General features: G+C 44.5%; 1 protein-coding gene across 3 annotated transcripts in view; it reads left to right on the forward strand.

The window, feature by feature from the left end:
* The first annotated feature begins 23,559 nt into the window (after positions 1-23,559).
* AHCTF1 (AT-hook containing transcription factor 1) overlaps positions 23,560-26,652 on the forward strand; it is a 222,981-nt gene continuing 219,888 nt past the window's right edge. For 2 of the 3 annotated variants that reach the window (XM_088474344.1, XM_088474346.1), the window contains exon 1: positions 23,560-23,887. The gene's annotated coding sequence lies outside the window, so the exon portion shown is untranslated. The remainder of the gene's footprint in view (positions 23,888-26,652) is intronic. The other variant, XM_088474345.1, reaches the window with a different exon arrangement.

Here is a 26,652-nt window from a genome sequence, read left to right on the forward strand (position 1 = left end):
TGCAAATGAAGCGCTCGCAAGTTGCGTCGTTAAGATGGGATCGTTAGCTGGACGAGCGAGGGGAGGATGTGGCCGTAAGACTAAAAATACGCCCCCCTTCTCATTCGCAATACACGTCATCTCCGGGCATATAGGGATTAATCGAGACCATCGGAGCTGCTCGTAGAGCTTAAGGTTGACCATACCCTCTCTTAAGCACTACGATCAAGTCAGTGTAAAAACCTCACATGTCACATGTGCCATGACACTACTTAGTTAATTATGAACTCCAATAAAATGCCGTTTGCATAGTCAGGCACGCCTGCGTTCGGATCTCCACTCCCCCGTTCACAAGCACCTTCCCCTGTTACCACTCACAAACGCCTCATCTTGTCACTCAAACTAACAACCTGGCTGTGTTCAAGGAGAGAGCAATCTCTGATCGTAATAGCTAGTTTGTGCACGCGCATTACGTATTTTACGCATGCGCAGTTTAGCGAACATTGGTGGCGTACGACCGAGCGGCCGCAACGACCGACTCTGAATGAGGTCCTCAATGCTTACTTCACATATGTGTAATGTCAACATAGAAATATATCTTTATTCGACCAATCAGAAATCCATATAGATGGTAATTCCAATTATGTAAAAAAAATGATAAACTCATGGTGCAGTATACCAAACTAATAAACGTTCAATAATTCATAAAAATTAATAGTACCAGATGTCGAAGTTCATATGTCACATATAAAAAAGGTAGTTGGAATGCTGGGTAATAATATATACTGGTCTGAAATAGATGCCTGGATAAGAATAAATGTCCCAATGTCACCGCATTTCAACTTGCGAGGAAGTCACTTGTAAAGATTTAGCTTCAAGTCAAGTCCAGAGAATTATTCTGCTGTTGTTGGACAGGATGTTTGAGACATTTTTTTAGCGCAATCAGTGACAAGCCACTTTGCTTATTGTTGTCTCTTAGGGTGTTGGTACTCATTTCCATGGCCGGATTAAGGTCTGTCGGGGGCCCTGGGCAACAAACATGTGGGGGCCCCTATTAAATGTGGAAAACTGGGAGTATGCTCAAATGGGACCTTATGTAGAGCCTCCAGTAGTGTCAGTGCCCACAGTGGCAGTGCCCAGTATGCAGAGCCCACAGTAGTGGTGCCCTTTATGCAGTGCACCCAGTAGTAGTGCCCCCAGGAGTGGTGCCGGTTATGCAGTGCCCTCTATGCAATACTCCCATTAGTAGTGCCCCCTGTAGTTATGCCCCTAGTAATGCCCCCTGAAGTAGTGTCCCCAATAGTAATGTCCTCTGTATACAGTAAATGCCCCAGTAGTAATATCCCTGTAGTTGTACCCTCTGTGTGTGCCCTAGTAGTAATGCCCTCTTTATAAATGCCCCAGTAGTAATACTCCTGTAGTTGTGCCCCCAGTAGCAATGTCCCCAGTAGTCATGCCCCCTGTGGGATTGGCCCCAGCAGTAATGCCCCCTGTAGTGGTACCCTCTGTATAAATGCCCTCAGTACTAATGTCCCTGTATTCATGACTCCAGTTGTAATGCCCCCTGTAGTAATACTCCTGTAGTTGTGCCCCCAGTAGTCATGCCCCCTGTGGTATTGGCCCCAGTAGTAATGCCTCCTGTAGTGGTACCCTCTGTATAAATGCTCCCAGTACTAATGTCCCTGTATTTGGGCCCCCAATTGTAATGCTCAATCTGTAGTAGTTCCCCCCGAGTAATGCCCCCCCCAGTAATGCCCCCCGAGTAATGCCCCCAGTAGAAAAGCCACTTGCACAAAAAAAAGCTAATACTTACCTTAAGCCCCGCTCCCGCTGCCGTCCAGTCCGCTCCTCTGCACCATGGCAGAGACATGATGACATCTCTCCCATAGTGCACTGCATGAGCCGGAAGCTGGAGCTCACGAGTGAGCTCCAGTCTCCAGCTGCCGCTGCAGGGAAGGAGCTGGGCGCCCACTGGTTACAATCTCAGTGGGTGCCTGGCAAATGGAGGCTCCCTGCAGTGCCGGAGGAGGCAGGACTGGTTCCGTCTCCTCCGGCCCACTTTAACCCCGATGGGTGTGGGGGCCCTTCGCGTGTGGGGGCCCAGGGACGACAGCCCTTGTTGCCCCCCCGTTAATCTGGCCCTGCTCATTTCGGTTTGACAGTGTGCTGTAGAAATGTTACACCAGGGGATTGGTCCTATTTTGTTGTTTATTATAACAGCCATTCACCATTTGGACCACTCCTAGACAGCAAAGGGTATTGCTTCTTGAGAATGATTTTTCTACCACTAATTTAGATGACACCACAGTATGGGAGGATAAAACTCTACATGGGATTATGAATAAAGTAGAAAATACCTGTTAGGAAAGTGAGGGTAATAAGTCTGGATAGAGTCTGGTGATGGCCTTGAGGGTTAATTTGCCTGGACTAGTGGTGGCCTGTGGGGTAAGTTCTAGATGCAGACTTTTGGGCTGTTGCAGCCTTGAGGGCTGAAATGCCTTGGATAGTTGTGGCCTGGGGGCCAAAGATGAGATGCAGCCTTTGGGCTTATGAAGCAGCCTTGAGGGCTGATTGGCCTTAGGTAGTTGTGACCTGGGTGCCAAAGGTGAGATGCAGCCTTTGGGCTGATGAGACTCAGGAGAGGAATGCAGCAGAGAACGTAGCATTGCTACCAGTTTCGCCGAGATGACACTGGCGACGGTGTGCTAGACTGCGCACCTGGAACGCAGAGCTGCTACCAGTGCCGCCAGGATGACACTGGCGAAGGTGTGCTGGATTGAGCACCTGGAACGCAGAGCTGCTACCAGTGCTGCCGGGATGACACTAGCCGCTGGATGGTGACAGGCACTTTGGAGGTAGGAAGCACTCCGTACTGCTCAGATGGTACAAGCAACACGTGTGGATGGATTACAGGTGGAGCCGCCTGGATGGAACAAATGGCACACACGGAGCACAGCAAGACTGACTCTGAACTCAACTGACCAGCAGGATACACGAAACCGGAAGAAACTTCTATCACTGGCATGGAATGCAGGGCTGGCTGGGTTTTAACAGGAACAGGCCCCAAGCAGCAAGCCTCCCTTAACGATGCAGCTGTGCTGAGCACAAACAGGAGAATGAACAAGTGTGCATCTGACATTGCACACAGACAGGCAGTAATTAATGCAATGCCTCATGCAGGAGCTGCAAACACTAAGAGCTTCTTAACCACAGATTCTGACAGTACCCCCCCCCACCTTGACGAGGGGTTAAGGAACCCCTAGAGTCTGGTTTGTTCGGAAAGTCCAAGAAGAATCTTCTCTTCAGGGCAGGAGCATAAAATGACCTTTCCGGAATCCAGGAACGCGCCTCCGGTCCACATCCCTTCCAGTGAACAAGAAACTGGAGATGTCCATGAGAAAATCTGGAGTCCAGGATCTTCTCCACAACAAACTCCTGGTGACCCTGGATGAGTACTGGTGGAGGCCTGATTGGACGCCTAGGAGTAAACCTGGAGGAAAAGAACACAGGCTTAGAAGAGAGCAATGAAATGTGTTGTTAATTTTAAGAGTCCTTGGTAATTTAAGCCGAAAGGCTATGGGATTAATTTGAGCGAAGATGCAAAAAGGCCGATGAATTTAGGCCCCAGCTTCTGTGATCTCTGACGTAGGTTGATGTTTTTGGCGGACAGCCAAACCAAGTTCCCCACTTTCAAGGCCTGCAAGGCCTACGTTATCTGTCTGCCCAGAGCTTGGAACGACTAGACGCCTGCACAAGGGACTGATGCACTTTCTTCCAAACCCACCAAAACCTGGAAACGGATGAAGAGGAAGAAGTTGTGGTAGATGAAGTCTCAAATGAATTACTCCTAAGATGAATCCCAAGATTGTAGAAAAATGGGGATACTGAAGAAGTGGAATGGCAGGAGTTATTATAGGCAAACTCAGCAAATGGCAACAGAGATACGCAATTGTTCTGGCATTTGGCAAAAAAGATACTGTTCCAGTGACTGATTGATTCGCTCTGTCTGCCCACTAGTCTGCGGATGATACCCTGATGACAGGCTGACAGTGATGCCCAGATCACTACAAAAAGACCTCCAGAATCTGGCAATGAATTGGGTACCCTGGTCAGAGGCAATGTCCACAGGCGACCATGTGCCCTAAAAACATGCTGAACAAACAGAACTGCCAGTTCTTGTGCTGATGGTAACTTGCTGAGAGGAATGAATTCTTGGAGAATCTGTTGACAATGGTCCAGACAACCGTACAGCGAGAAGAAGACGGAAGGTCCACCACAAAGTCCATATTGTGATATGTGTCAATGGTTTCAGAGGAGTTGACAAAGTATACAACAGCACAGCAGGAGAGGAAAAGAGAGTCTTGTTCCGAGAACAGATGTCACAAGTTGCCACGAACTCATGAACATCACAGGACATGGATTGCCACCAAACAGAGCGTGAAAGAAGTTCAAGAGTCTTGGAGACACCTGGATGACCCCCAGCCTTGGACCAGTGGAACTCCTTAAGGACTACTTTGTGGGACCTTTCCCGGAAGGAACATTAACCCTCTGGGCATTTCTGGGGGAGCTTCAGTCTGACACTGTCTGAGAGAGTCTGCTAAGGTCCTAGTCAAAGCCAAAAGGATCTGAGTGGAAGGGATGATGGCCTCCTCTTCATCCGAAGACATTGATCTACCCGAAAACTGTGAGACAGTGCGTCAGCCTTCACGTTCTTAGACCAAGGCCGAAAAGAGATGGTGAAATTGAAACGGGTGAAGAACAAGGCCCATCGTGCTTGTCTGACATTTAATCTTTTGGCGGACTCTATATACGCCAGGTTTTTATGATCAGTCAACACCGACACCACATGGTTAGCCCCTTCCAACCAGTGTCGCCAATCCTTCTCTCGGAAGTTTCAAGCAGCAGAGAGAAATTTTGACGTGGGCAATCAATAGCCAGAAGCTCTCAATTGCCCACATCATAATTTCTCTCTGCTGCTTGAAACTTCCGAGAGAAGAAGGCACAAGGATGTAATTTATTGTCCCCCACATCCCTCTGGGAAAGAATGGCCCCAACTCCAACTTCAGAAGCATCCACCTCCACCACGAAAGGAAGGTCAGGATTGGGATGACGGAGAACCGGAGCACTCACAAAGGCCACCTTGAGATGATTGAATGTCTGCACAGCTTTGGGAGACCAATTATTGACATCCACCCCTTTCTAGGTCAAATCCACAATAGGAGAGACAATAGTGGAGAAGGACTTAATGAAGCAGCGGTAATAGTTTGAGAACCCGAGGAACCGCTGTACAGCTTTCAGGGACGTGGATTGTTCCCAATCTAGAACTGCGTTCACCTTACTCGGGTCCATGGAGAACCCTCGAGAGGGAATTATATAAAACCCAAGAAGGAGATTTTTTCCATTTCAAATTTGCACTTCTCCAGCTTTGCATATAGGTTGTTCTCCAATAGTGTTTGCAACATCTGCCTCACATGCTGTCGATGTTGTTCCAAGGACTTGGAGTAGATGAGAATGTCGTCCAAGTACAACACAGCGAAGACTCCCAGGAAATCTCTCAGGACCTCGTTAATAACATTTTGGAAGAAAGCAGGGGCATTGGACAAACCAAATGGCATCACCAAGTACTCAAAATGCCCCGAGTGAATGTTGATAGCCGTCTTCCACTCGTCCCCCTTGCGGATGCGGATGAGATTGTAGGCTCCACGCAAGTCAATCTTCGAGAAGATAGACGCCTCTCGTAATTGGTCGAATAGGACTGAGATCAAGGACAACAGGTAGGCATTCTTCACCGTTATCTTGTTGAGTCCTCGAAAATCAATGCAAGGCCGGAGGGACCCATCTTTTTTCTGAACAAAAAAGAAACCGGCTCCTACTAGAGACTTGGATGGCTGAATGAATCCCTTCTCTAGAGCATCCTCGATGTATTCCTTCATAGCTCTACTTTCCGGGACTGACAAGGCATACAGCCTACCCTTAGGAAGTGTGGCATCAGGAAACAAGTCGATGGCACAATCGAAGGGGCGATGAGGTGGTAAAACATCTGATTTTTTTTTTTAGGGAAAACCTCTGCCAGATCACGGTATGGAGCAGGAATCTTAGGAGTGTCTGTTGAACATGACTGCGGCAAGACGAACTAGATGAGACAAACATTGATCAAAACAAGAAGTACCCCACTGGAGAATCTCCCCAGTCTGCCATTGGATAACTGGGTTGTGCTTCTTTAGCCAGGATAAGCCCAACACCACGGGAGCCATAGGACATTGGAGTAGAAAAGAAAGATCTTCTTGATGCAGCGCTCCCACAGTTAATTGTATAGGTGGTGTTCGACAAGAAATAGGCACTGAAGAAAAGTTCTGTCCATCAAGACCAATGACAGTAACTTGGTTATCTAGAGGTCGAGGAGATAATCCCAAGGTCTCGAAGAATGCCTGGTCCATGAAATTTTCTGTGGCCCCAATGTCCATAAAGGCAGGAACAGAGACCTGGCCATCTGAAAATTTGAGCAAGGTGGGGAAGAGGACTAAATTCCTTGGAGAGATGGATGCAAGGCCTAGATGCAACTCTCCACAAACATCTAGACCTTGTCTTATCCCGACTTGACAGGACAGTCTCGGGCCATATGTCCTTTACTCCCGCAGTACAAACATAGACCCAACATGCGCCTCCTCTGTATTTCTTCAGCAGGAAGATGGAAGGCCCCCAACTGCATTGGTTCCCCCAGTTCTGCTGAAGGCACACAAATTGAGGACAGAGGAGCTTGCTGTGGTAGATATTTCTCCAACCTGCGCTCCCGGAGACGTCGGTCTACACAAATAGACAGCCCATGAGTTCATCCAGAGTGTTCATGGTGGGGTGTTGGACTAGGACGTCCTTGATCTAGTCTGATAACCCCCATCAGAACTGACTTCTTAGTGCAGGATCATTCCATCTGGAGCCCACAGCCCACTTCCGGAACTCCGTGCAGTAATCTTCCACTGCCTGGTTCTCATGCTTCAGGGACCGAAGGCTAGCCTCGGCCAAAGCTGCCCTATCTGGGTCATCGTATAGTAGTCCTAAGGCAGAGAAGAAGTTGCCAACTATCTGGAGTGCAACTGAAGCGAGGGGAAGGCCGAATGCCCAAGTCTGCCGGTCCCCCTGCAGGAGTGAAATAATGCCGACTCGTTGAACCTCGGAACCTGAGGAGTGAGGCCTGAGCCTGAAATAAAGTTGCAACTTTCTTTAAAGTTTAGAAAGTCCTGGCGACTCCCTGAAAAACGGTAGGGCAATTAAAGCTTTGGCTCATGAATCGTAGGAAGAATGGATGCAGCCTGCCTTTCCTCAACTTTAACTGAGAGTTCCTGTATTTTTTGGGTAACTGGATCTGGCTGCCAGAATTTGTGCCGGAGTTTGGCCGGGCTCCATGACTTATTCAGTGATAGTCTCTCTTTTATGGCTGGTGATAATGTTAGGAAAGTGAGGGTAATAAGTCTGGATAGAGTCTGGTGATGGCCTTGAGGGCTAATTCATCTGAACTAGTGGTGGCCTGTGGGGTAAATTTTAGATGCAGCCTTTGGGCTGTGTAGCAGCCTGGAGGGCTGGAATGCCTTGGCTTGCTGCAGCCTGAGGGCCGAGGATGAGATGCAGACTTTTGAGCTGTGTTGCAGCCTTGGCTAGTTGTGGCCTGGGGCCCAAAGATGAGATGCAGCCTTTGGGCTGGTGAAGCAGCCTTGAGGGCTGATTGGCCTTGACTAGTTGTGGCCTGGGGGCCAAAGGTGAGATGCAGCCTTTGGGCTGATGAGACTCAGGAGAGGAATGCAGCAAAGAACGTAGCACTGCTACCAGTGTTGCCGAGATGACACTGGCGACGGTGTGCTAGACTGCGCACCTGGAACGCAGAACTGCTACTAGTGCTGCTGGGCTGACACTGGAGACGGTGTGCTGGATTGCGCACCTGGAACACAGAGCCACTAGCGCACGCAGGGAGTATCTAGAAACCCTCCCTGCTCGTCGATCCATCGCTGCAGCTGACCGATATGAGGAGGCAGCTGTGTCAATAATGCGGCTATAGTGAGCGGCCATGATGATGGTCGCGATGGTCAAGACCATTGCGACCATTGGGCTTGCAAAGAGACCCTTGTGGTAGGGTCTCGTTGCCGCAAGCCCAAGAGTGCTTTCGGCTCTAACAGAGCCGAAAGCACTCCCACTGACATCACTTGTGATGTCAGCGGGGCCAGCCCCAGACGGTAGGCGTTCCCATGGGAACACCTCAGTCTGGGCAGCCACGCCCCCGGCCCGCCTACCAAAGGGGGCGTACTGCCACTCAACAACGACAGCACACCCCCTTTGGTACGAGACCCGGAGCGACGGTTTGCCCGTCGCTATCCGGGTTTTGCGCATGCGCACGATGGAGCCGGCTCCGTCGTGCACATGCGCACTGGGCCACCATCAACCCGCCTGCGAGCGCATAGTGTGGCTATGTTTTTTTTTTTTTTATGTGGGAGTAATGTATTGTCTTGCCTTCTGTGGGGACAATGCAATGCTTTTTTTAATGTGGGGGGTAATGTGATTGTTTCTTATGTGGGGATAATTTTTTTTGGAGGGGAGGTGCGTCTTTAATAAAATTATGTCAGCAGTGTTTTTATGCAGAGGTGTGTGTGGTGCGCGTGGCTGAGGGGTGCTCTAAAGGTTTTAAAAACTCTAGCACGAGGGTAACCATCTAGGTTCACTAATGGCAGTGCCTGTCCAATGCATATCCAATCTACTACAGTAAAACAAAATAAGTGTGTGTTTTACCATAAAAAAAGCCCTGTGTGTATATATATATATATATATATATAAAAAAAAATATATATATATATAGCTTTCTGTCATTTCTGCACTCTCTTCAGAATAGTAATTGCTAGGGTGCAACATCTAAATTGCGGTTTTGGTAAACCCAAAAACCACCAATCCAAAAAATGTTCGTAGGGGTGCACTCACCAGACTTCAACCACAGGTTCAAATGGCAGCATAACAACTTTATTTCATCAGTTATAAATCCGACATTTCGGTCCTCTTAGGACCTTTGTCAAGGTACAATGATCAACCACAAACGACACCATTAAATACCCATACGCCCTCCCCCCCAAAACAATGTGCAAAAAACATAGAAAAAAACAGACATGGAGACATTTAAAATAGACAAACAAAACATTTATACATTCTTGACCTGCATGTCAGCGGGATATGCTAACTCACATCTCTCCGTGGTTTACATCTCTCTAGGACATCATTGCCAGCTGGCAGCCGCGTGCAGTATCACCCATAGCACACGTGCTTTGCGCACAGATTTCACGTCACTCCCCGCGACCAAGGGCACGTGACATACACATAGCGTCCTGTAACCTAGCAACCACTGTACCAAAGTACCAGCCCCTTTAGTGGCTGAGCTTAGATATCAGCATTATAGGATTCATAAGCCTATTAAAATACACTTGCATCACAGGAATCATTCTCAAAACCAAGGCATGCAGGTCTCATAATAAAAACAATACAGTACGGGGTGTGTATATTTGTCAATCACAGATATTCCTAAAAGGATATATATAAAAAAAATCCCACATAATGCACACCGATATCGGCGTATATACATAGCTATCAATCATGTATTATGTATTATGGGCACCAACTATCCAGAGGCCATTAGAGAATCGCTAATAGAAAAACACTAATAGAAAAAATGAAAAATAAATAATAAAAAATAATAATAATAGTAACCACAATAGTTCCAAATTTTCCAAATATTGTCTGGAGAGTGGAAATTCCAGCACTCCAAGTCTCATCATATCCAGAGAAGTGAAGCATCTTCAGTCATGTAGTATAGCACAAGCTGATTTTCACAAGATGATTTTCAGAGTGCACCCCTTATAGAAAAATGTGATAATGAATGGCTTCATTCAGCCCTTTGGGCCAGATAGTATTGAGTCTGTCTATCCACATAGCTTCTTTATGTAAGAGTAGTTTAGCTCTGTCACCTCCCCTTAGTAGCGGTGGTATTCGATCTATAACCATACATCGCAGGGAGGAAAGCTGATGTTTACATTGAGCGAAATGTCGGGCAACTGGTTTATCTGATTCACCTGAGCTTAGTGCCAATCTAATAGTAGAGCGATGGTTAGCAAATCGCTCTCTAAACGAACGAATAGTTTTGCCAACGTACACCAAGGAACATGGACATAGTATATATACCACAAAATCCGATGTGCAGGATAATCGATGTTTAATCATAATTTTCTGTCCGTTGTGAGGGTGAGCAAAATATGCACCAACATTCATGCTTCTGCACGTAATGCAATTTAGACAACGAAAACATCCCTTCTTGGTGGTTGTTAACCAGTTATCCTTGGAATTCATCATCAGCATAGTAGGACGCATCAACATATCCCTCAAGTTCGGACCCCTTCTGTATGCAATAAGGGGTTTTCTCGGCAGAACTTTGTTCAGAGCAGGATCAGTCTTAACCAGTTCCCAATTTTTCTGAATCGCTTTCCTAGTGGCGTAACTCCCAGTGTCAAAAGTTGTCAAAAATACAAATTGTCTCTCATCATTGCTAATCCTACGTGGATTACCATCCTTATAGACGTCACGAGCTCGTGAAAGACATCTGTCAATAATATTAGGGTAGTAACCCCTATCCAAAAACCTCTTATACATTTCATGTAACTGCACTTCCATTGTATCAGGATTTGAATTATTCCTCATAACTCGAATAAATTGGAATATTGGCAGACTTTCTTTAAGAGGCCTTGGATGGTAACTATTGTAGTCCAAAAGCGTATTACGATCAGTGGCTTTTCTGAACAGTCGATGCCCATAACCGGAGCCGGTGGCGAACACAGTCACGTCCAAATAATTAATCTGACATTTATCATAAAGCATAGTGAAGCGAATAGGTGTCTCTAAACCATTTAAAAATCCAAGCATCTCCTGAGCAGAAACTTCATCACCCCGCCACACGATGAATACATCATCAATATAGCGCTTGTAATACTCGATGCTACCTCCAAACCTCGGGTAGATATATTGTTTCTCGTACTCATTCATATAGATGTTCGCATACGCAGGGGCGATATTACTCCCCATCGCAGTACCAGAGGTTTGGAGGTAGCATCGATCACCAAATCTAAAATGATTACAAGTGAGGGTTAGCTCAAGCAGTTCAAGCAAGAAGCCAATCGGGGGTGAACCAGGGTGGTATAATTTCAATGCTTTCTTGACTGATTGCATACCCTCAGCATGAGGTATTACAGTATACAGTGAGGACACATCCATAGTTATAAGCAAATGAGCATCAGTATCTATTACCAGGGAACTGAGATCCTTAACAAAATCACCAGTATCCCTAATAAAACTTTCTATGTGTCTCACACATGGCTGTAGAAATGTGTCCAAATACGTGCAACTGGTTGAAACAGAGACCACCTCGCCGAGATAATAGGTCGGCCAGGGGGTCTCTGCAGGCACTTATGCACCTTCGGCAATGTGTAAATTATTGGACAAATGGGAAAATCAACATGTAGATATTCATATGTACACTCAGAAATCCAACCTTGTTTCAATGCTCCGTCCAATACGGAATCCAATTTGTTTTTAAATTTTATTCTAGGATCAGTATCAAGTATCTCATACGTATTAACATCAGCTAATTGGTTAAGGATTTCATCATTGTATATAGAGGTATCCTGTACCACCACGGCTCCTCCCTTGTCTGCCGGTCTAATAGTAATCAGTTTATTTTGCTTTAGTTCACCTATTGCCTCTCTTTCCAATCTGCTAAGGTTATATTTAGTTAATCGACTTCGTTGTATCATCTCCTTCACGGATGTATCCATCATCCTAGAGAATTTTTTGATGTTATGATTAGCCGATATTGGATCATACGTACTATGTATATATATATATATATACGATTTTGGTTAATTTTTCCCTTAAAAAAATGAACGAAAATCGTTTACTAAAATCGTTCATTTACTAAATCGTTGTGTGTGTATGCAGCTTAAAGCTGCACTGTTGGCTCCACTCCCACACTGAGGGGGGAATATGAGAGCGCCAGCGAACTGGGACCGCCCTTGCGGCAATATTGATATGCTGAAAAAGCAATTTTTTATATTTAGACACCGGGACAGATGTATGTGAGAGTAACCAAAAATCTGGACCAGGTGGTACAGTGTGACCCAAAATCTTCGAAGCCAAAGCTATTATGTCACACCAAAAGGGGACAATTAATGGACAATCTCATTAATTGTCCTCTTTTGGTGTACCCATTTCCTTAAGGCACCTCCAGTAGAGAGTGGACAATGTGGGAAAATACCTACTGTCACGGCCAGGGTTTCTCGGCATGGTGGTCACCGGGTATTACCTGTGAGGTCATTGTGGCGAGGGGTCTCTGGCAGTGGTGCTGGTGTTTGGCGAGGGGCATTGGCTGCGCGGGATTCTGTGCGGGCATATTGTCACTGAGGCCTGGCGGTGTTTCCGTTCCGTCTGGCATGGGCGCCGCCATCTTGCCTCCAGTCATGTGATTCAAGCTGTCCAATCCTGGTGGGTCATGTGCTCTTTCCGGCTAGTCACAGCGCGGCACTGAGTATTTAGGAAGGTCCAGAGCCTTCCTTCCTTGTTATTTGCCTGTTACCCTGCCTGCTCCAAACCTGCTGGACTCTCCATTTACCTATCACCTGCCTGAGTACCTGAACCTGCTGTTTCCTTGCACCTTGCCTCACACTCTAACTCCCAGCTGGACTTCATTACTTCTGCCTGCACTTCGTTACAGCTCACCAAACCTGCAAACTGGACATTTCCTGCCTGTCACTATCTGGACATTTGCTTCACCACAGTTATCAAGTGCACTTTAGTGATAAATATGGACTTTTTCTTTTGCCATTTCCATGTCTGCTAAATCACTTATTAAAACTCCACCTTTTTATTTAAATCTGATTCTGTGTCTGCTCCTGTCACCACCCTGGGTCCACAACATACCCAGACCCTTACACCTATGGAGAATGACCGGACAGCAGTACCATATTATGAACGGGGAAGTGATGCTACGAACGCAGGCGTGTCTGACTGTCAAAACTGAGTTTTATGGGCGTCCATAATTAATAGGCAGCGACATTGTACACGTCAGTTCACATCTATTTTGATTGAAGTACTCGCAGTGCTTGCGGGAGCCGAGGGTCTACCACAAGCACTGCATGAGCAGTCGATGGTTCTTTAAGCTGCCGATGTTTGCAGTCAGATAATAGAGTAGCAGATGCTACTCATTGCATTGTATGATTGCTAAGTAGATGCATTATTTAGCATTTTACTTCCCTAACAATTGCCCCTATATTTTTTAAAAATCAAATACATAATAAATAGTTTTTTTGAATATTTAAAGTGTAATAAGGTGAACTTTTTTTGGCCCTGATTCAGAGCCGGACGCTCTGACCAGAGCGCTCGCTCTGAATCAGGGCCCTCCTCCATTAATATGGAGCGTCCTCCTGGACGCTCGTATAGCTGTGGGTCACCACCCACAGCATATACGAGCGTGCAACAAGATGGTCGCGATGATCTTGACCATCGCGACCATCGGACTTGCGAGTGAAACCCTGTGGTCGGGTTTCTCAACCACAAGCCCTGGAGTGATTTTGGCTACCGGCTTCAGACGTTAGGCGCTCCCATGGAAACGCCTCCGTCTGGCAGGCACGCCCACCAAAGGGGGCGTGCTGTCAATCAACATCGACAGCACGCCCCCTTTGGTGCGAGACCCGGAGCGATGGAAAGTCCTTCGCTCGCCGGGTCTCGCGCATGCGCACGACGGAGCTCCCTCCGTCGTGCGCATGCACAGTGGGGACCATCGACCCACTTGCGAGCGTATTGCCGTTTGTTTTTTGTACTTCCTTCAAGCTGGTGTGGAACTGCACATCCCAGCATGCCATTCCAGAGTAAATACATGCCTTAATAGCAATACTGTGCCAGGCCAGGCTTGAATTTGTAGTTCCATAGTAGCTATAGTGGTTTTTTTTAGAAGAAAAAAAAAGCATTTTAAAAAGACAAATGACTGACTTTGTTGTAAATTTTCACATTATTTTTTTAATTCACAATCCAAACATTTTTGGCATCAAATAATTAATTTATTGAAATTAATTAATTTTTAAAAACTACACAATAATTTAAAATAAAATTACACGATTTTCTGGACGAATATGGAATGGGGACACACTTACAAATGTGGGTTGTGCCTTTTGTGCCATCACCAAATGTCCTTCCTTCACCTCCTCCAAATAAAAATATCACGTCCAAATATGTATGGCACATATGTATGATACAATGTCAAATTATTCCTTGTGTGGTTTCCTGGGGCACTAACCAGATAAAATTTTTGGACATAAACATCCTGAAAATTCTGTGTGGAAATAATCCAAGATCGTCAATCTTTTTTCTTTTGCTTTGCAGCTGACTCCGGAAAACTCAATTTACGGATCCGGGTGGACCGTCGTGACCCTGCAGGGAGCTCGGTCCAGCCACAGCAGGGCACTGGTAGACCTCATCTTCTCTTGGGCCAGTGAGTTGTTGGTTCAGCTCCCTGATTTCTTGGCTTATGGACCTTAGAATAGAGGTTTGCTCCACCATGCTGGCCTGGACTGCTGTTTGGCATAACACTGCCACCCTAAACCCATCCAGGACTTGGGCAAGGGTGACAGTGGAGGATGGAGGAGGCACAGTTGATGGAGGTTGTGCCGTCACCCCATCCGTCTGCAGCCTTTCATCAAGGCAAGGTCCTTTAAAATTGAAGAAATAAATGTTTTTAATTTTTATTTACACAAAAATAGAGAGATATCGAGACAGGTGGATGCAAATAATTACCAGACACAGCATGTTGGTCATCTTGTGGAGGCTCCTGATGGTCTAATTGTGCCTCCAACACTAATCTCTAATCTAAGGCCACCAACATCTGTTGTTGCCTTTGGGTCAAAGCCAAGCTGTCAGGGAGGGGACCCCCTGGCCCATTAAGGTGTTTGATCCGTAAATTGAGCTTTGTCTTGAGTCAGCTGCAAAGGTCACCCCACCTAATAAGAATTTTAGATTTAATTAATTTAAAAAAAAAAAACATCTTGCTATCACACAAAATATATATTAACCATGGGCTTTCAACATTGGGACTTCAATATAGACTTTGGTTTATTTGGGGAATCCTGAAAAAAAAACATTTTCTATACATTTTTCCTTTGATTGTAAAATATATAAATTACTTACTTTTTTCTGACAAAATAAGCATCAACATTAGTGGAGTGCTTCAGATTAATGATCTTGGATATTTTCACCCAGATTCCTGTACGATGTTGTACTGGAATGTTATGTCCAAAAGAGAATCTGGCTAGTGCCTCCTGGATGAGGGTATCCGTAACCCCACAAGGAATATCTTGACATTGTATCCTGCCATCTGATGCGCCAGCCACATTTGGAGGTGATGTGTTTGTAGGAAGCGTAGGAGGATCATCTGGTGGCGGTACAGGCACACTTTCCACACCCACATTTGCAAGTGTGTCCACATTCTGTATAATAGGTGTTGTGTTGATATAGATGTAGTAAATCAACAACTGTTCTGTGTCCATCCGCCATTTTTGAATGACCAACCAATCAGACCGCACCATATTTGATATAAAGTTTGCACACTGCAATATTTGTCATTGCCATCATGAGATCCTCTAGTTTTAGCAGACAGGAGCTGCGCATCCTCATAGACGTGATGGACCGGCGCCTGGGGCCCGCATGTGCCTAATCGTGTCAAAATGCGGGCATACGTGGAGGTGAGGAGGAGGCTCCGCCGCATGGGCTTCCGCTATACTGTCGTTCAGTTGGAAAGCAGGTGGTTGGATATCTGGAGGCGGACCCTGGTCCTCCTTGTTCAATTGCGGGCGGTTAACCACCAAAGTATGTAATGTGTTGCATATGCCTTGTGTTTTGTATGCCTTTATGTGTGTGTAACATGTATTGCTTTTAATAGCCTGTTTGCTTATTTCATATTAAGGTCTGCAGCCATTTTGTTTTTTTTAAATGGCAGTTACCAATTTGATGGTCCTAAAAAAACTGCTGTGATTTAAAAAGTAGCTTAACTGTTGTAGACATTAGGTGTGTGTGTTTTATTCATCATGGTCTTTGGCAGATCTGTTTTTATTTAGAAGATGCCTCGCTATTTTAATGTCAGACTACAGTTTCCACAGTGTCTCTGCATTAATGAAACAAGGGTGACACAGGTGTCTGTATGTAATCCTCAGCCTTCAAATGCAAATATCAAATCTGGACCTTGCTCATGTCTTTGCTCTGCTAAACCTGGGAGTTCTGGATATGATGTGTCAAAAATCATGTTGAATTCTGCACACCCTGAGTCAGGATTTAGATTGTAAAAAACAAACAAAAAAACACTGATAGACAAATATATTCACACAACATTGAGATATGTATACTTATTAATGTCAACTTTAACAAATATTTTTTATTTTATTATTAATTTTCCACTATCTCATAGGATTACATTGACGTAGAGAAAGGCCACGACATGGTGAAACCTCACCCACCCCAACCATCCTTGAATCTGCCTCAACCCAACCTTACCCCCCACCCCTGAAGCCGCCTCAACCCAACTCCTCCTCCCCAACCACCCTTGAATCCACATCAACCCAACCTTCCTCCACCAACCACCCATGAAGCCGCCTCACCGCACTACTCCTCCCCAACCACCCCTGAAGCCGCCTCACCCCACCACTCCTCCCCAACCACATCTGAAGCCGTCTCACCCCACCACTCCTCCCCAACCACCCCTGAAGCCGCCTCACCCCACCACTCCTCCCCAACCACCCCTGAAGCCGCCTCACCCCACCGCTCCTCCCCAACCACCCCTGAAGCCGCCTCACTCCATCACTCCTCTGGGAGCTCGAATTGGTCTGCTTCGTCACAAGAAGTGCCGGGCTCAGTAGAGGAACAACCTATTGGTGAAGGTACATATACTATACACTATTTCAGCTATACCTGCTCTGATCCCTCCATTGGCGCTGTCTGCAAAATCACACATATGTTTGTATGGTGTAAGCGTTGAAGCCAAATGTCCCAGATGCCATAATGCAATCCTTAACAAATTTAGGAACCTGCAACTAATGCCATGTGAAAGCAGCATTAACCACAGTAGCCAATGCGCTACACTGTTCACTATTAGCCGGCGAAGGGATACACACAAAATATTCATGGCTATGGTGGGTGGGTGATGTTTTAAACTGTTATGGTTGACTAACAAATACTTCAAAAAATATATATTTTTAAATTTATATTTCAGTTGAACAAGAGGAGCCATGGTGGTTGCTCCGGAGGGAGCTTACACTCATCGGCACAGCTGTGCACCAAATTTTGGAGTCCATCACACGGATACAAAGGGCCCTTTACCAAAATGATTACTTTTGGAAAAAATAAAAGTGTTGTGTTTTTATTATATGTTAAGATATTCCATTATTTAAATTGCAAATAAAAAAACATAAAAACTCTATCTATCTCATTCTGTCTATATGTTCATTTTAATTTAACATATATATATATATATATATATATATGTATATATTTAATTTAAAATACATACATATACAGTATATCCATACATATATTTAAACATTTATATATATATATATATATATACAATTCTGTTGGACCGGCACTCTAATTAGAAATGTCAATATCCTGCGTGCCGTTGCAAGTATAATGTACAATGATATAGTGAGTTGCCCCTCCAGGGGTTAACCACAGCACAGCACTGCAGACTTTCATGTGAAGAAAAGTGAATTTATTGAAACGTCGTGTTCAATAAATTCACTTTTTTTCACATGACAGTCTGCAGTGCCGTGCTGTGGTTAACCCCTGGAGGGGAGACTCACTATATCATTGTATATTTATATATATAGAGAGAGACATAATATATAATTAGACATACAAAGTTGTGTGTGTGTTTCTAAAATTTGCCAAATCCAGCACCAGTAAATGAAAAAAAAAAAAAAAATGCGGTTATCCACTGATTGCAATCGCATCATAGGCAATTAAAAGGGAACATCGAAAGATCAGAAGAGAACACACGACTGGCAAGTAATTGCGATGGTCGCGTAGGGTGATGGCTGCGTCTATCAGACTACTGTATGTGTAGTCGTCGCTCATTCTGTTACATGGTCCAGTAGGTGTGTTTTCATTGAGATGGGTGCTTACCAGCTTGCGCTGTGCATTGCGAGCGATCGCTTGTTTTGCATTTTCCTGCTCATAGCAGCTGCGAGAAATCGCGCCTTAGCGAACGGCTCTGAATCAGGTCCTTTGTCCCAATTAATTTGTATGCCCTTATGGGTACAATCCCTGTCCCAGGCCTCTTAATGAGATTTTTTTAGACAGAAGGAGATACATATATAAAAAAAAAAAACAGATACAGAAGAAATCCTGCAAAAATCTAAAAGGAGAGTAAAAAAAAGAAAGGCAATGAAGAAAAAAGGTTAGATTGCTTTATGGGACTTCTAGCGAGTGTAACACAAACATTATAGATAAATTAATATGGACCTAAGGAAACAGTCAAAATCTTTAATGTGTGTAATTACTAATTACAAACTGAATCAAGCAGATAAATTGGTCTTATAAAAGGGACTTAAGTTCTCCCCATCCAATGACATCAATCACTTCGACTTATTAATAGATATACAGAAATTTGTGAGAAAATTATCTTTAACACTTTTTTGCCAACAGTGAATAGAAATACAATTCTACTGAATTGTAAAGAAAGATTCACAGACACATTCAAGACTTTGCTTGTTGAAGGTTGTTTTGTGGAAGCTTTTAATAAAAGTGTATTGGAGAAAATTGATAGGCTCATATTATGCCCTCCCCCCTCCCCGTAATAATAACTACGCACATAGAGAGAGTTCTTAATGCAGTTGAGGGATAACAGTGATACTGTTTTCAAAGCGGCAGATATGGGGGGTACTGTCATCTTAAATAAAGAGGCTTATATTAAAGAAGTTATGGGGCAGTTAAATTATGGTCAGACCTTTAAAAAATGATGGGATGATCAATCTTCTAAAATTCCTAAAGGAGATGGTTTTGAAATATTCAGAACTAGGAGTGATTAAGAAAGAAACCATGGATAAACAAACAATATTCTATTCCAGTTATATATTTACTACCCAAGATGCCAAAAATCCTCCTGAGCATCTCATTTTTGCAGAAACCTATTGCTGCAAACCTGTCAGCATTTATAGATCATCACCTATAACCCTTGGCAAGTAAAGAGAAATCCTATCTCAGGGAGTCTAAATATATATTGAATAAGTTGAAGGATATCATCTGGGAATCTAATTTTATTGCTATTACTGCAGATGTCTCTTATTATTTATTATTATTATCCAATTATACTATCATTGCCCATCAAGACGGCAGTAAAGCCGTTAAAAAGACCTTGAATAGGTAGTAGGTGGATACACAATTTCAGAATCTTATTTTTGAAGGTATCATATTTATCCTTCAAAACAATTATTGTTTTGATGGATTATCTTTCAAAGAGGACAACCTCCCAGCGTCGGGCACCAGGTTTGCACCCAGCTATGCAAACTTCTTCATGTCCAGATAGGAGGAAGAGTCTGTCTGGAGGGGGTGTGACACCCCTGAAAGATTCCCCCAGGGAAAGCAGGGGTTAACTCCCTGACAGCCTTTCACTTGAATAGCATAGGACTGCAGTGTGCTTGGAGGAAGAGGACTTTAGGACCCAGAGCTGGCTGTAGGGAGCATGTGTAAGCAGATTGTGCCCTGACTGAGAGAGATCCCAGGAAGTGTGAGGAGAGGGGAAAGCACGTGGTGACCAGGGGAGAAGTGGAGAGCAGGAGTGCTGTGTGTTTGGTGCCCCTGTAGTTACAGTAAGTGGAGCTGCAGTGTGAGAAGAGCAAGATCCCTGGAGACAGGCAGTGGATGGCTGAGGCAGAGTGCTAGGAGAGCTGCATTATCCTAACAGCAATCACACCAAGGTGCAGACAGCAGAGTGGATGACACTTCTACAAGCTATCTACAGCAGTCATAGCTGTCAGCCTTTTCCCCTATCTTTGCAACTATTGTATCACAGCAGTGAATGGAGGCTACAGCTCCTGATTAAAAGAGTCAGCCAGCTCCACCAGAGACAGACCACAAAGTGATACAGGCAGCACTGTGGTGAGTTTTGAACTTTGTGACATTAAGCAGCACACTCACATACACCTCGGACACTATTATTGCCATAGTACATTGGGACAGCCTGTTTTTGGAGCAAAGCTACAGTAACTTTCTTGGTATAATAGCTATTATACACTATCCCACTATGATATTGTCACCTGGTAGTTATAACCAGAATCATCAAGGACATATATGTCATATAAGGAGAATAAAGTACTTCTCATACTTACCCTTGGGCCCCAACGTGCTGATCAGCCTAGAGTATTGACATTATTCTTGTGCGCACTAGTCAAGGGTTGTGGGATTGTTTATCAGAGTTTTGCAATGTAAGTTACTGGTTAAGTGAAGTAACAATGAAAATGGTAACTATGCAGTATTACCGGTCACTGTGAGATCACTTGAATTGTATTTTGCACACCATATTTGCCATCAATGTGATGTCATTTTATGACCAGCTGTTTGTTTGTGAAAAGATTTGCCAAGTGAGCGTATTGTGAAGAATTCTATGTTACATGATTATTTCCGTAATCTTTGAGAGTTACAGTCTGTTTACTAATAAAACCGTGCTCTACGGAAAGAAACTGTTTATCCGTACCTTTGTGTGACTCCCATCCTCCTTACCTCTCCGAATTCATCCGAAGAACCTGCTACGAGCATACAGGCCACAAGGTGAACTGTTTAGTATTTACCTGCCGGGTGCGACAGGGGCATTGCTAGAGTACAAGTCTGCTGCGTTGGTGGCGCTATATTGACAACATCCTATTTACCAGCGCCAGAATCCAGACCACGTCGGGATCCCAGCTCCCATATCTCAACTGCTGGCATCCCGAAGGTAAGCATCAGTGGTTATGTTTAGGCAATGGGGAGAGGGTTACATTTAGGGTGTGGGGAGGTTAGGTTTAGGCACTGGGGGGGTTAGGGGTAGTATACTTACCCACCGCTGTCGGGATTTTCACTGTCGGGATGCCGCTGTCGATATTCTGACCAGCGGCATCCCGACTGCCGAAAACTCATACCCAACCTAGGGGATAGAGCTACCCTGGTTACTCTTCAATAGTAACTCCCTCAATATTAGATGTGTGTTTTCCATTAGTTAAACTGAGGATAACTTATTTTCAAGAGTGAGGTGCAAAAATGGAAGATGGCAATGCCTATTGGGTATATGGGAAAAGCGGAACAGCCTCAAAAAGCCACAGTATTCTGAGTATTGACTGCATTTTGCCTTTAGTACATCCCGCCCATAGTCCTGTATGGGCTCTGGCATATAGGCAGTGCTACTATAGTCATGTACAGGCAATGGTTGTTGTTAGACTGTACCTAGCCACAGAAATAGTAGCCCAGAGGGAAGCGGTATGTAAGGCCAACTGTCGGAATGCCTCCTATCAAAATACCGGCAGCGGTATCCCGATGGTTGGTATCCCGACAGAGTTCGGGTAAGTATACTTACCCTTCCCCCCTAACCCTCCTTTCTTGTAGCCTAACTCTCCCCATTAGTGCCTAAACCTAAGTCTCCCCCCTTCATGCCTAACCCTCCTGGGTTTTTGTCTTTCACGGTCAGTAACATTAATAAAAAAATACCCCAGTTTTATTGAAATAAAAATAAATATATTTATTCAAAACAAGGAGAAGTAGGATACTTATTTGGCATTACAAGTTGAAGTGTGCCTGGTCAGACGATTGGCTAGTCTGCTGAAAAAGTTGGTTAGGTGTGTGGAGCAGCATTTTAGTTGACCACACAAGTTGCATGGTTTGAGGAAAGTTAGGGGTTTATTTATCAAGCAGTGAAAAACTTAGAGAAGTGGACCAGTGGAGAAGTTGCCCATGGCAACCAATCAGCTCCTACCTATTATTTTATAGACTGTACTTAATAAATGTCACTTCAAAGCTGATTGGTTGCCATGAGCAACTTCTCCATCACTGCTTGATAAATAAACCCCACTGTCAGGTGTTTGGACAGCTTTAGTCTTAGTAAAATATTTTACTAGGCAGTAATGGAGCTTTAAGCATACATGGTGGATGTTTTAACTCCAAACCATACTTCCATTGGGCATGAATGGCATGTTTGCACTAAGTAAATATCTCTTACCCAATTAAAGATGAAATAGGCTTAATAATACATCTTTATCAGCATTTAATACGGCCAATAGCAGAGGCACGCATGATAAGTTTCCGCGGCTAAAATATATGGTGTAGGCGAAAAGTGAAGAATGCGAAACTTTATCGAGAGTGCGAAACTAATTGAATATGGGCCAATATGTAAAGGCCCCCATACATCTACGAATATTTGGGGCAATTTGACATTTTGCAGATGATTGTCCCAAACTATCAGCAATGTATGACGGTTCGCTAAATGCATCAAAAAGTGATCGGAATTGCTAAATCAGGTTGTCCAACATGTTAAATTTCAGCAATCAATCTGGGCTATATTGGCAATGAGTGGAGATGATCAGCTGATTTGCTGACCGTAACTAGTAAACTGATGAGCTTTTCAAGATTGGCACATATCTGTGATTTGCTGAAAATGATCTGCAAATCACTAAAAGTATCTGTAATGTATGGGCATCTTCAGATGGCGCTTGTTCTTGGATCCCCAATCTTTCCTATGGGAAGTTCCGGGGGGAGATCAGAGCGGATCCCTCCACCACCGCCTCACTACCTCCCTGTCGGCTTTGCACATGCGTAGCGCGCTAATGGGGGAGAGGTGAGTAACGCAGCTACTTCTGTAGCTGCAATACAATACTAACTGCGGAGGCAGCGGCTTTTCAGAGCTGTCCACGCATCGGATCAATGCTGAATTGCTCTGATTGAGTATCCCCCACTGTGAGTTGGATATAGTGATAATTGTATTCAGTTAGCCTAGACTGAGTTTTAGATTCCTTAGTATTAATTATAAGGAGATGTATCAAAGTTTTTAAATAGTGAAGTTGCTGATAACAACCATTCAGTGTATAGCTATTTATCAAATACACAGTGTACAAAATGATGGGTATTAGCTGATTGGAAACTATGGGCAACTTCTCCCTCCTCTCTTTAAAAAAAATTGATACATCTCCCTTTATTCGCTTACGGTGATTCATTAGGGAAATCAGGAATACGGCAATGTGCCCCGGCCTCCGTAAACCAAGCTGACACGGTATGGGAAAAAATAAAGCACGGTTGGGGAGCACTAGTCATATGCACGAGACACCGGCAGGCATGTACCGCGTGAGGGATTTCCCGCCGTTACTCTGATTTGAAAGACACGTCACGTCATGGGAAGTGTAGAACGTGCGTGCTGCCACTCGCTCTCAGCCAGGCCCCGCCTCTAAACACAAATCAGCCAATCAGGGACCCGCTAAGGACGCATCGCCATAGTTTCTGCCATTTCCTGACGTCATGTCCCATAACGGAGGAACTGGAAGAGGCGGCGCTATCGGATGAGAGATGGTCGCTGTGATGTTTCCGTCTGTGGGACAGGCCTGAGAGAAGAGTCCTGCTGCCGATTTCACCATCTGCAGCTTCTACCAAGGAGGCAAGGCACACCGACCTGACTGCCTGACCTGCCGTGCTTCCGCACCGGGCGCCTTGTCTATTACTTGCTTGTATATTTTTCAGGAGCAGCCAGGCACGTTTCCCCGGTGTACCCTTCTCCGAGTGGGTATGCCCAGCTCTAAGTGATTGGTGTTCTGCAGCTGGAAAGTGCCCGGGTTGGGGAACTGAGGTGAGCACATGCCGCAACTTCGTGTGGGTGCTGTCCTTTGCGCCAGTATCACAGATCGCTGTGCCCAGCTCCCCAGGTGTGCCGGCGCCACTGTCATTCTCTGGCATCCGTTATCCTAAGCAGACTTCACCATTTTAGAACAGCAGGGGAACTGTACCCCAACTGTGTGTATATATATAACTGTCTTCCTCAACCAAACTATCTTATATTGTCATGTATTTGAAAACAATCTAGTAGTTGAAATTGCAGAAATTAATAATTTAGGGGGAGAATCATATCGTGGAGAGAGATAAAGCACAAACCAATCAGCTCCTAACTGTCACTTTACATGCTGTGCTGGAAAAATGACAAGCTGTGCACACTATAAGGTTTTGTACACAGATGTATTACCAGTTATTTATATAGTGCACATACATTCCGCAGCGCTTTACTGAACATATTTTGACATACGCACAGATTCAGAACGGCCAAAACAATCCTGAAAATGGGCGATATGTGCTGTACACACTACCTAATTGTTTAGTTCCAAATGATCCTTTGATTTAAAATCGTCTCCTCTCTATAGGGAAATGCTAATTAGCAGAAATTGAGCCAAGGTCCACGCACTGCACTTTTTGAACGATACCTAGACAACATAGCTTGTTCAGCACTCACAGCATTGGGAGCCGATCCAACTGTTTTTTGACCGACATTCGGGCCCTGGTGCTATGTACACACTACACAAGTATCCCTATCTGTCAGTTATAGCCATGTCGGGGCAAGAATTGCATAGTGTGTACCCGACTTTGGACGCTTATTGGTACTTTATCTCTCTCCAAGATTTGATAATTGTCCTCCTTTATTTTAGTTATTTTTTTTTTTTTTTTTTTTTTGCCCATGGATATTGAAGGAATTTAAAGTAAGACCAACAGTTCTAATTTTGTGTGTGTGTGTGTGTGTGTGTATATAAGCTGCATAGTCTAAGCTGGTGGTGAATAGAGGCCAAAATCTGAAAATTCTGTCAATGTCCCAATATTTATGGACCTGACTGTGTGTGTGTATATATATGTGTGTATATATATGTGTGTATATATATGTGTGTATATATATGTGTGTATGTATATATGTATGTGTGTGTATATATATATATATATATATATATTTTTTTTTTTTCCTGTCAATTTGAGTGCACAGTAGCAATATAGGGGGCAATTTGATTAATCAATATTGAGTAGGGAAAAAATCAATATTGAGTAGTGATCCTGCTCAGTGAAAAAGTATGGGTCGCAAGGACCCTTCACTTAAAAAAAAAATAAAATAAAAATGGGGTCCTACTTCATGGTTTCAGGGTCCCATCACATATTATGTGGGATAAGGGCAGGCAGCAGTTGGGACAGTGCTAAGGTCAGGAGGCCGCTTGGGCAGTACTGTAGGCAGGTAGTATTTGGGGTAGAGGGAGTTAAGGGCAAACAGTGGTTGGGGTAGAGCTGGAGGTAGAAGCAGGGAGAAGTTTGGGTAGACTGGGTAAGGACAGGCAATGCTGGGGGTAGTAAGGGGCTAAGTGCAGACAGCAGTTAAGACAGGCTCAGGCGGTGTCAAGGAGACACTGCCTGCAGGTGATTGTTTGGGGAAATGCTAATGATTTTTTATTGGCTGCAGCAACACATAGGACCTCAGTTATAATATCGACGATGACTATGTCCATGTCTACATTAATCATGCCACAAGCACTTCTTTTGTTATCTGTTTTGTACTTATTTTGTAACTTGTATGTGCCTGTTTTCTGTATTCACCACTGTTCAGTTCTGTGGAGCAATGTGGTGCCTGACAAAATGACATCTTTATTTTATTTTTTTGACTCCATGCTGTCTCTTACCTTCTATATTTATGTACAGTTGAGTTTAGTCAGAAATGCATATAGAGGTCTAGTAGAATTTGTCAACTTGTTTAGAATGTTGGCAGGAGGCACGTTGAGCATGTAGCTGTCCGTTCCTGGAAGGGAGAATACCTGATCAGAACCCTAACCATAATTGCAGCCTAACCCTAACACTGAAATCATTAAAAAATAGTCTGTCAGCAATTACAATTTGTATAATCATGCAGCAGAATAGAATACATACACAAGCTGGGTACTTACCGTACTAAGCGATGTGTACCCAGCCGATATGCTGGGCTGACATATCAGATCATGGGTAAACATCAGAACGAGGTAATGAACGATGGAACATTACCCGCAACAGAGCCACTTGCAATCTTGTCCGGTTAGTCGTGCAGCATGATGTCACAAGCGGCCGCGGGAGCGCGCATATTGGTCGTACACACTGAGCGATGTCGTCGATATGTCCCGACTCTGCCGGAAACGACATATCGCACCGACAGTCTCGGTGTGTACCCAACTTTACTTTCTTGGAGCTTAATTCTGCTTTCTGATATTAGAGGGGCATGGAAAAGGAGCCTTTCAAATGTAAATCAATTTATGGTAATTTTGCAGGAGAGAAAAAAAAAATTGATTATCTTATATCCAGTAATCTGCATAAAACAAGGCAATAGAGTTTCCCTGAGGGGTGATATGTCAACAGAATGTCAGATTTGTTTGACAGGGTTATCAGAACAGTTAATCAGGGGGGTGCAATTGATGTGACTTGTTTCATACAATGGTTAGGTGGAAGATTAGTGTTCCCACTAGACTGTTTCTAAAGGAAAAAAATGCACCCTGCCTTCTGGCACTGTACCCTACTGAAACAGCCTGCTGCTGCCGTCCCCTCCGGAGGGTCGCAGTGTCCTGC

This window comes from Taudactylus pleione, unplaced genomic scaffold (assembly GCF_031769625.1).
Source record: "Taudactylus pleione unplaced genomic scaffold, aTauple2 ptg000154l, whole genome shotgun sequence".
Taxonomy (NCBI): domain Eukaryota; kingdom Metazoa; phylum Chordata; class Amphibia; order Anura; family Myobatrachidae; genus Taudactylus; species Taudactylus pleione.